Raw genomic sequence first — 10,826 nt, 5'->3', positions numbered from 1 at the left:
TCTTTCACCACATTTGGAGCTATTGGCAGCCACCTTGCCACCATGAGGGCTGATCTGAGACTAACACCATTGTAGAAGAAAACAGCAGGAGATGGAAACCAGGTCTTAATGATGTTGTTCACACCTCCTGAGTCCACTTGTGTCTGAAGCAAGGATATCTCTGGATTAATAAATAATGTTAGTAAATTGCCTTTCTGCACCAGTTTAGATTGGGTTTTGTCACGTGCAACCAGGAGAATCTTGACAACGCATCTCAACTTCATATTTTAATCATTTTTTCTACAATGTATTCCACATGTCATTTCCACCTTAAATAAAGCATGTTGAACATAAGTCAGCCTCCCTTTATGACTTGGACTTATTATTATTATACAGTTGTCCCTAAGGGGCTGTTGGGGTGGGTCAGACATTTACCTGCTGTGCTTGTGAGATTTCTGGCTTTTCTGGTTTTCTTATCTCTGCCCTGCCTCACAGCTATAAGGAGCAGACTCTGGCTTCATCTTGAATTTGCTGCTTGTAGCCTGTAGTGAGATTGGAAAGCATTAGCCAAAATTCAGGAATCTGGCGTCAAATGAAAGTAAATGCCTTTAATGTGGATTTAGACGCTCTGGTAAGGATAATGGCAGGGCCTTGTGACATTTTGGCTGCCCTGCGGTGTTTCTTCCTTTCTTTCTTTCTTTCTTTCTCTCTTTCTTTCTTTTTTTCTTCCTTCCTTCCTTCCTTTCTTCTCTCTCTCTCTCTCTCTTTTTAATGGTATTTGCTTTCTGTTTCTGCATTGTTCTGAATGGATAAGTTTTCTTGATGTTTCTGTTGGTTGAGAATTTTCCCATAACAAAATTATCACACTAAAGGATTGTGCCATGTGAGCAAATGAGCTAGGGTTGAAATGCCTTATATCTTAGCAAAGTTACTTAGTTTCTTCCAAGAGGGAACAGTAATACACGGCAATATTCTGAACCTCAGGCTGACTTTTAACTTGTTTTTCTTCTTTTCTAAAATAGCCTCCTTATTTTCAACCTCTAATAGCATACGCTGACTTGCAAGGGGAGGGAAAAAAAAAAAGCAAGCATGTTTGTATCAGAAGGAGCAGGTTTACTTAAAGCAGATGTGGAATCAGTTTGGGCAAATGTGAGTTGCCAGCCTCTGAACTTTGCTGCTAAGTACATGCACCCTGGAATACATCAGAGTCACTTAAGCCTCATACATGTGGTGCTGGAATACAGGGTAAACGTGTAGGGGGCATGAAGCTTGCTGCCCTTGCAAAGTTGAATGAAAACCCCAAGGGGCACACTCCCTCTGAGAAGTTCAAATGAAGACAATTGTGTTTGGAAAAAAATATAACAAAGTGTCTGGTTTTGAAATTACCAGGAGAATGGCAGCTCTGGTGATTCATCTTGCGGAATAAGCAAAATCTGCTTTCTAAAGTAGCTATTTTTATTTTTATTTGGGCTGCCACTTGGTGTGGACTCACATTACAGACATAAAATACCGAAGCACAAAACCATTATTTGGTTTCTGTAACACAGAGAGCAGGACTTAATTTTTGCCAGTCCCTGCCTTTTGAACATCTGGTCTGCGGCTTTGGAGAACAAGTTAGGCAGCAGACGGAGACTCCAGAAGGGTGACTCCTGTTCTTCTCTAACTGAACACGTGACTCCTCAGCCCGTTGAGGCTCCCCATTAACGTTTGCAGCAGCTCTTGCGAAACACAGTAGTTTTCAGTGATGATGAGAGTGACTGCAGTGAGCGAGTGTCAGAGAACACGGGACAGCCAGTCCCCAAGGCCCTGGCCTCCTGGATGTGTTTCCAGTAAAGGGATGGGAAGACAAAGACGGTAATTGCTTCTCTAGTCTCTAGATGCCTAACACGATTACACGGACTAGTAGGTATGATGGGCTCAATTGCATCCCCTCAAAATTCATAGGTTGAAGTCCTAACCCCCAGCACCTTAGGAAGTGACTGTGTATGGAGATTGGGTCTTTAGAGAGGTGATTAAAATAAAATGAGGTCAGGGCTTCCCTGGTGGCGTAGCGGTTGAGGGTCCGCCTGCCGATGCAGGGGACACGGGTTCATGCCCCGGTCCGGGAAGATCCCACATGCTGCAGAGCGGCTGGGCCCGTGAGCTATGGCCGCTGAGCCTGCGCGTCCGGAGCCTGTGCTCCGCAGTGGGAGAGGCCACAACAGTTAGAGGCCCACGTACTGCAAAAAAAAAAAAGGTAAATAAAATAAAATGAGGTCATATGTGTGGGCCCTGACACAATATGACTGGCATCCTAATAAGAAGAGGAGATTAAGACATAGACCCACACAGAGGCAGGACCATGTGAGGACGCAGGGAGAAGACAGCCATCTACAAGCCAAGGAGAGAGGCCTCAGAAGAAACAAATCCTGCAATAATCTTGATCTTGGACTTCCAGCCTCCAGAACTTCAAGGAAATAAATTTCTGCTGTTTGAGCCAGCCAGTCTATGGTACTTTGTTATGGCTGCCCCAGGAAACTAATACAGTAGTTGGCCAGTAAACACTTGTTGGATGTTGTTTTATCATCTCTTGTGAATAGTTCTCTAGAATAAAATCTCTTTGTCCTACAGAATCATGGCCTTAGTTTGAGGCTGAATTTCCTCCAAGGTTTACACTGCCTTCCTTCCCATATTGCTCACCCACGAGACCCTCCATAGCCCCCCTAATCTATTCATGACCCTCAAAATACCATTAGTGCCTTCCTGCCCCCTCCACCCCTCTGCTCACCTTAAGTCCTTGTGGAACACCCTCCTCCCTTCTCTTCACCCATCTAAACACCGCAGTTGTTTCCAGACCTATTTTAAATTTGTCCCCACCCCCAAGGCTTCCCTGACATTACCAGTCTGGGGAGACTACTTTCTCCTTTGTCTTGTTGGTTCACACCGTTCATTCGGCATAAAGTGGCATGGCTACCTTGGGCTGTGATTTTATTACCAGCAGATGGCAACTCCCTCCCACCTTCAGCTCAGGATCAAATCCTTGGCATCGTCCTTGCTTTGTCTCTTTCTCTCACAGTCAGTTGGACAAGAAACCAATGGACTCACCCATCCAAAACCTCCCGACTCTGAGCTGTCTCATCCCCTCCACTGTTACATCACCAATGTCTAAGCCACCATCTGCTCTTGCCTGGATTATGGCAACTGCCTCCTAACAGCACCCTCAGCTTCTATCCTTGTCCCCTGTGGTAGGCAGAATTCTATGCTGGGCCTGCATACTCCCCTCCCCTCCCCTGAGCACGGGTGGGACTTGTAGATGTGATGGATGTCAGGCTGTGATTAGGTTACTGATCAGTTGACTTTGAGGGATATCTTGGTTGGTCTTTACCTAGACAGGTGAGCCCTTCGGGGGCTGGGTCCTTCCTGAAGGAAGAGATTTGAAGTGTAAGAGAGATTCCCCTCTGGCCTTGAAGAAGCAAACAGCTATGTTGTTAACTGTCTGCAGAAGGGACCGCAGGGCAAGGATTGAGAACGGCCTCTAAGAGCTACCCCCAGCCAACGGCTGGCAAGAAAATGGGATTTCAGTCCTGCAACCACAAGGATGTAAATTCTGCCAACAACCAGTGAGCCTGGGAGAGGACACTGAGCTCAGAATCCTGAGATCATAGCCCCAGCTGACACCTTGATTTCAGCCTGGTGAGACCCTTAGCAGAGGACCCAGCTGACCCAAAACTGGACTACTGCTGACCCAGGAAACAGAGACAATAAATCTGTGTTGTTTTAAGCTGCTAAGTGTGTGGTCATTACTTATGCAGAATGGATACCTGATACACCCCACTTCAGTCTATTCTCCCCACCCTGGTCAGAGTGAGGGATCCTCTTGGGACACAAGGCAAAGCATGTCCCTCTTTCTCTCAGGAGCCTCCAATGTCTCCTGTTGCCCTTGAAATAAAAGCCACAGGACACCCTCCATGATCTGGCCTCTCCCCACCTCCGACCTTATGTCTTCTTATTTTCTCTCATCGTCTCTCTGCTCCAGACACAACAGCCTCCTCACTACTCGGGGAGCACACCAGGCCTGCTCATGCTTCCACCTTAATGGGTCTGTTCTCTCCACCTCAAATTCTCTCCCTCCAGATTTCCCAATGGCTCCTCCCATGACCTCCTTCAAACCTTGTCTCAGAGAGGGTCTCCTCATCCCCGCAGTTAAAACCGCAACCTCTCCTCACAGAACCCAGCACTCCCAATCCCTTCCACCCTCCACTGGCACTGTATACTTTGCATGTTTACATGTGAATATTATTCTGTAACACTCTGCATATAATTCACTTATTTATCACGTACAGTATGTGTTTGCTTCTTCTCCTGTTGGAATATACACTCCACACAAGCAGGGATCCACGTCACTTTTGCTCACTGATATATCCATGCGCCTCAAACAGCATCTAACTTCAATCAATACTTTTCAATCAATACTTATTGAAAGAATGGGTGGATATTGTTGTGACTTTTAACAGTGGGATGCTTTCTGTTTAGCCTCCTGGGAAAGCTGTTGATGGCCCACTGTTGATGGTCCTCCACCCACCCTAGTGGTCACCTACGGATAGTTCCCAGCAAGCAGATGCATCCTGAGTCATGGGGCAAGTCAGAATTGTCAGGGAGCTGACCCCAAGGAGCAGCCCCCAGTAGAAGGGGATGGCAGTTGGTGGAGAAACACCCCAGCCTTCTTACCCCACCATGGGACTGATCCCCAGATGTGCATAGCAGCCGTCCACTCACTGACACCACTTAACTGGCATCCTTCTTTTCCCTGTCCCATTTCTCTCTTCTCACATCACCTTCCAAATAAATGGCATGTCTTTAAACCCTTATTTCAGCATCTGCCTTTAGCCTAAAGGAACATAAACCAGTTTCCTGGTTTGACGTATGAAGGTTGCAAGCCATCTCCTTCAAAACAAGCTTTGAGCTTGACCAGTAGATGAAAACTCAAATATTAACCCCTGAGGAAGATCACAGGATTCACCCCTGTAATAATTTTAGAACCAGAGGACTAAAGAAAGTTTTAACCCAGTGGATCCCAAGACTTCTTGGGATGGGTTAGAGATGGAGTTCCATCAAGGTAGGAGGGAAGGTCTACAAACTGCACTCAACATTCTGATAGCCTGAGAGAAGTCATCCATTTACCAATGACCAAACCATGCGGGTAAACGTTTACATTCACTATTGGGGTCTGGAGGCCTCTCTCCTTCTTATGACATACAGTATTATGCCGATCAAAAGTGATTACAATAATGGATCTGTGATTAATTTCTACAAAGAGGGGAAACACCTTGTTACTTCATCAAGGGCATTGGTGTTTGAAGGGCTCTTTCTAAGCAGAGGCTTTTGGTGTGAGCACAGTTGGAAACCACTAAATTAACCCAACCCCCATGTTCTACACAGGAGGCATCTGAGGCCAGGGGAGACCAAGGGGCTTAGCCAAGGTCACTCAGCTCAAGATGAAGGGCAAGGGCTACAAGGGGGCTCCAGACTCCTATTTTCACACTCCTCGCTTCACACAGGAAGAGAATGGCGTACTGTGGAGAATCTGGGATTGTTGTTTCATCTGGAGAATCTTTTGACAGAGCCAAAATTTTCCTTAAAAAGCACAGTAAACGAATTTTACCCACTGGGAGATAAATTAGCCACAATGACAAAATGCTGAATATTTACGACAGCAAATGAGCTTCTCTGTGGGAAACAGCTGCATGGCATCCGAAGAATAGTACTAAAAACACATTCACTCATTCCAGAAGCAGTGTGGTGCAATTACAAGCCTGGCACGTACCTGGCCCATAGTAGACAATTAGTGCTCAACTCTTTGACCTTGGACAAGTGACATGACCCCCTGCAGACCTCTTTCTCCTAACGTGGAAAATGGGGAGGGGGAGTTCATGATATAGTGGGAAGACCTGGTTTCCGGTCTTAACTTTGTCATGAGATCCTGGGTGAATCACGCCATCCCTCTGAGCCTCGATCTCCACATCTGCAAATAGAGGATCGATTATAAGCTCTCGAACATGTCTTTTAGCTCAAAAATTCTGAGTCTGATGGCCTCAATGTCCTCACACATCCCCTTCCAACTCTCACAATCTCTGATTTTATTGGATTTAGAATTGATTTGTTTCTGAGATTGATTTTTTTTTAGCCTGAGTAAAAATGAAATGACCCCTCCCCTTCAGTTGGGCTAATCCCAAGCAAGCAGCCCAGAGATGAGCAAAGAAGTGTCAAGTAGACAAATGGAAGTGAGGGCAATCACAGCAGGGGTGTTCTGAAACCTGTCTCCTTTCAGCCAAAGGTGATCATTGGGCAATTACTCTCACCAGTGTGCTAGCTGGTAGGAAGGGAAGACCAGAGGCCTTGCTCTGATAAAGCCCAGGCAAGGTTATGAGCAAGAGGGTTGTTAAAATATGGATTTCCTCAAAGCCTTGTTTTTAGATTCCTTCTTGAAGACGGCAGACTGCTTCAGGGGTGTCTTGTTCCTGATTGTGATCTTCCCAGAACTCTTAGCAGGAATTCATGTCTCTACTCCAACACGACCTCTCTCATGGTGGGGTGGTGGGTGCTCCAGGGGCAGAAACATAGGTTATTTTTGTTTGTTTGTTTCAATTTTTTAAAAAAAATATTTATTTATTTATTGGGCTGCATCATGTCTTAGTTGCAGCACGTGGGATCTTCCTTGTGGCATGTGGGATATTTTGTTGCGGTGCGTGGGCTTCTCTCTAGGTGTGGCGTGGGCTCCAGAGCGTGCAGGCTCAGTAGTTGTGGCACGCTGGCTTAGTTGCCCCGTGGCAGGTCGGATCTTAGTCCCCCGACCAGGGATTGAACCCGCCTCCCCTGCATTGGAAGGTGGATTCTTAACCACTGGACCACCAGAGAAGTCCCAGAAACATAGGTTTTTGAAAGAAAACACTGCATAAAATAAATTTTGCATTAGGATTTAATTCCTGATCTGTTTGCAATATTTGTGTGTGTGTGTGTGTGTGCATGCATGAGTGTGCATGAGGGTGTGGTAGTTAAGTAATGCGACTGATTTCTGTTTTAAAGAGAACTTTTAGAAGTTATATGCCCAAAAAATCAGGCACCTTGAACAGCCATGTACTTATCTCAACGATGCCACCCCTGGGGAAACAATTTTGACAATTCCCTTTTCATTCTTGCTCTCTGAGTTGAAGTCACAGTCTCTGGAATTTCCTCAATGGTAGAGAAACAAAGTATTTTAGGAGTGACTTTGAGTTTAAATAGCCTTATATAATTCAGAGCAAGACTTGTGGGTAAGGTGGATTCTCCAGCTCTTTAAAAACAGGCAGAATTCTGCCTGATGAATGTGGAAGGCATGAGAGACTTAGAAAATCATCATTTTGTAACTCCTAGGGAAATCATTGATTCAGACAATGGTCATCAATGCATGAACTCGTTAGATGAAAGATTGGTGGGAAAGTTGACCACAGAGGGATCAGCCTGTCACTTCCTGAACCAATGATTAATCTTAGCATCACTGAAAGGAGGACATTGTGTGTTTCCCAATGTGATGTGATATGTAGCATGTGGTATCACCAGAAGGGGTTCCTGCCACAAAAGCCAGTTGTGCCCCTAGAGTTCGTTTCCATTTACAGGACTTATGGAGGATTAGAACAAGTAAGATGACTTAAATGACACTACAAGAAGGCAAAGAAACAAATCCAGAATGAGGGTCATTTTTTAGGGCAACTGGCCCAATTTCTACAAGTTAGTGATGGGACCTAAAGATGGTGGCAGGAGTATTTAAGGTTAAAAGAGAATGGGGGGAAAAAAGATTAAAAGAGTGAAGAGACATAAGAACCAAATGTATGAATCATTTTGAACAAACCAACTATAAAGGGGACAGTTTTACAACAATTGGGGAAATTTGCTTATGGACTGCGTATAAGGCCATATCAGAGAATTACTGTTAATTTTGTTCCACGCAGTCATAACTCTGTGAAACGGTGTTGACATGTTTTAAAGCTGCACAGGGAAGAACATAGGGTGAAATGACACAATGCCAGCTTTGCTTTGGACAACATCAACCGAGAACAAAAGACAAAGAGAACTTTTAAATGGATAAAGTAAATGCCACATAATTTTAATAATGATTGCATCTGAGTGATGGGTGTATGGGGCTCCACTGTACTAGTTTCCTTATTTTTGTTGAAAATTTAAAAAAGTAAACACTGGGAGGAGGAAGTGAGTGTGACTTTCAAAAGCTTGTCTTTCTAAGTGTGGAGATCAGACCACAGGCTGTCTGTGGTCCCTTCCATGTCAATTAATTAAACATATTTCTTTACAAGGGAAAGAGGAGAAGAAAAGGAGGAGGGAGGGGCAAGGAGAAGAAGGAGGCATATCTGTATATACAGGATATAATGATCGCCAGGATATATTTTTAGTGATAAAGCAAGAGATAGATTAATGGGCTTAGAATGCTACCATTTGGGTTAAAAAAAGGGGGGGACCTTGGTGGCGGGGCGTAAATCTACCTTCCTCTGGAAGGACGCAAAGAAAATCAATGGTTGTTGCTTCCAAGAAGAGAAACTGGTGGCTGGGCCAGGGGAGAAGGAAAATTTATTTGTACATCATGTACCTTCTGTACTTTTTGGATTTTGTACAGCATGCATGTATTACCTATTCAAAACTACAATTGAAAAGAAGAACAACCAAAAAAGAGCATTGCATTTATCCTTCTATTTTAAGCAGGGCATTTCTAGTCTAGAGCGGGTCTTAACCTTTGAGGGATTTTAGGTTTGGGGAGATATCCGCTTCATTTATGCCTCTCTTCTTCAAGAAACTCCTGCCCCAGAATGTGCTGAAGGAATGGCTTGGGCTACACCGTTTACAAGGCAGCTACAGCTCACTGACCACAGTTGAACAGGAACCACCCACCCCCAACCCCGGCCTTGCGATCGCACACGCGCGCTTGCTCTTGCTCTCGCTCTGTCTCATCAGTTTTATTTCTTCTTCTCCTTCTTCTTCTTCTTCTCCTTCTCCTTCTCCTTCTCCTTCTCCTCCTTCCCCTCCTCCTCCTCCTCCTCCTCCTCCTCCTCCTCCTCCTCCTCCTCCTTCTCCTCCTCCTTCTTCTTCTTCTTCTTCTCCTCTTTCCCCTTCCCCTTCTCCTCCTTCTCTTTCCTCTTTTAATTAAAAAAAAATTTTAATTACTTTTGGTAAAATGTACGTAACATAAAATTTACTATCTTAACTTTTTTTTTTTTTTTTTTTTTTTTTGTGGTACGCGGGGCCTCTCCCGTTGCGGAGCACAGGCTCCGGACGCGCAGGCTCAGCGGCCATGGCTCATGGGCCCAGCCGCTCCGCGGCATGTGGGACCTTCCCGGACTTGGGCACGAACCCATGTACCCTGCATCCACAAGCGGACTCTCAACCACTGCACCACCAGGGAAGCCCTTAACCATTTTTAAGTGTAGAATTCAGTAGTTAGCACCTCCACATTATTGTGCAACCAAACTCTTCATTTTGCAAAACTGGAACTGTGGGTTTTGAGGGGAGAGCTTAGCCCAACCACTTCTACCAGGTTTAACCTGAGGCTGGAATATTCCACTAGCTATTTTAGGGAAGTACATTCTTGTACACTAAGAGTTGCATAGATAGCATATAAATTTATATAAAATAAAAATTACATGTGTGATTGGTTCAAGATAGCAGAGTAGAAGGACGTGCTCTCACTCTGTCTTGCGAGAGCACCGGAATCACAGCTAACTGCTGCACAGTCATCGACAGGAAGACACTGGAACTCACCCAAAAAGATACCCCACATCCAAAAACAAAGGAGAAGCCACAATGAGACGGTAGGAGGGGCGCAATCACAATAAAATCCAATCCCATAACTGCTGGGTGGGTGACTCACAAACTGGAGAACACTTATACCACAGAAGTCCACCCACTAGAATGAAGGTTCTGAGCCCCACATCAGGCTTCCCAACATGGGGGTCCTGCAACAGGAGAAGGAATTCCTAGAGAATCAGACTTTGAAGGCAAGCAGGATTTGATTGCAGGACTTTGACAGGACTGGGGGAAACAGGGACTCTACTCTTGGAGGGCACACACAAAGTACTGTGTGCATCGGGACCAGGGGAATGAGCATTTACCCCATAGGAGACTGAACCAGACCTACCTGCTACAAGTGGAGGGTCTCCTGCAGAGGCAGGGGATGGCTATGTATCACTGTGAGGACAAGGACACTGGCAACAGAAGTTCTGGGAAGTATTCCTTGTCATGAGCCCTCCCAGAGTCTACCATTAGCCCCACCAAAGAGTCCGGGGTAGGCTCCAGTGTTGGGTCACCTCAGGCCAAACAACCAACAGGGAGGTAACCCCACCCCACCCATCAACAGACAAGAGGATTAAAGTTTTACTGATCTCTACCAACCAGAGCAACAGCCAGCTATACCCACCACCAGTCCCTCCCATCAGAAAACTTCCACAAGCCTCTTACATAGCCTCATCCACAAGAGGGCAGACAGCAGAAGCAAGAAGAACTACAGTCCTGCAGCTTGTGGAACAAAAACCACATTCACAGAAAGATAGACAAGATGAAAAGGCAGAGGGCTATGTACCAGATGAAGGAAGAAGATAACACAAAAAAAAAAAACAACTAAATGATGTGGAGATCGGCAAGCTTCCAGAAAAAAAATTCAGAATAATGATAGTGAAGATGATCCAGGACCTCAGAAAAAGAATGGAGGCAAACATCAAGAAGATGCAAGAAATGTTTAACAAAGACCTAGGAGAATTAAAGAACAAACAAACAGAGAAAAACAACACAATAACTGAAATGAAAAATACACTAGAAGGAATCAATAGCAG

This window comes from Aethalodelphis obliquidens, unplaced genomic scaffold, assembly GCF_003676395.1.
Source record: "Aethalodelphis obliquidens isolate GAN/ISIS:26980383/991018 unplaced genomic scaffold, ASM367639v1 scaffold6, whole genome shotgun sequence".
Classification (NCBI taxonomy): Eukaryota; Metazoa; Chordata; class Mammalia; order Artiodactyla; family Delphinidae; genus Aethalodelphis; species Aethalodelphis obliquidens.
The sequence above is the reverse complement of the archived record's forward strand: the minus strand, read 5'-3'. Positions refer to the sequence as shown.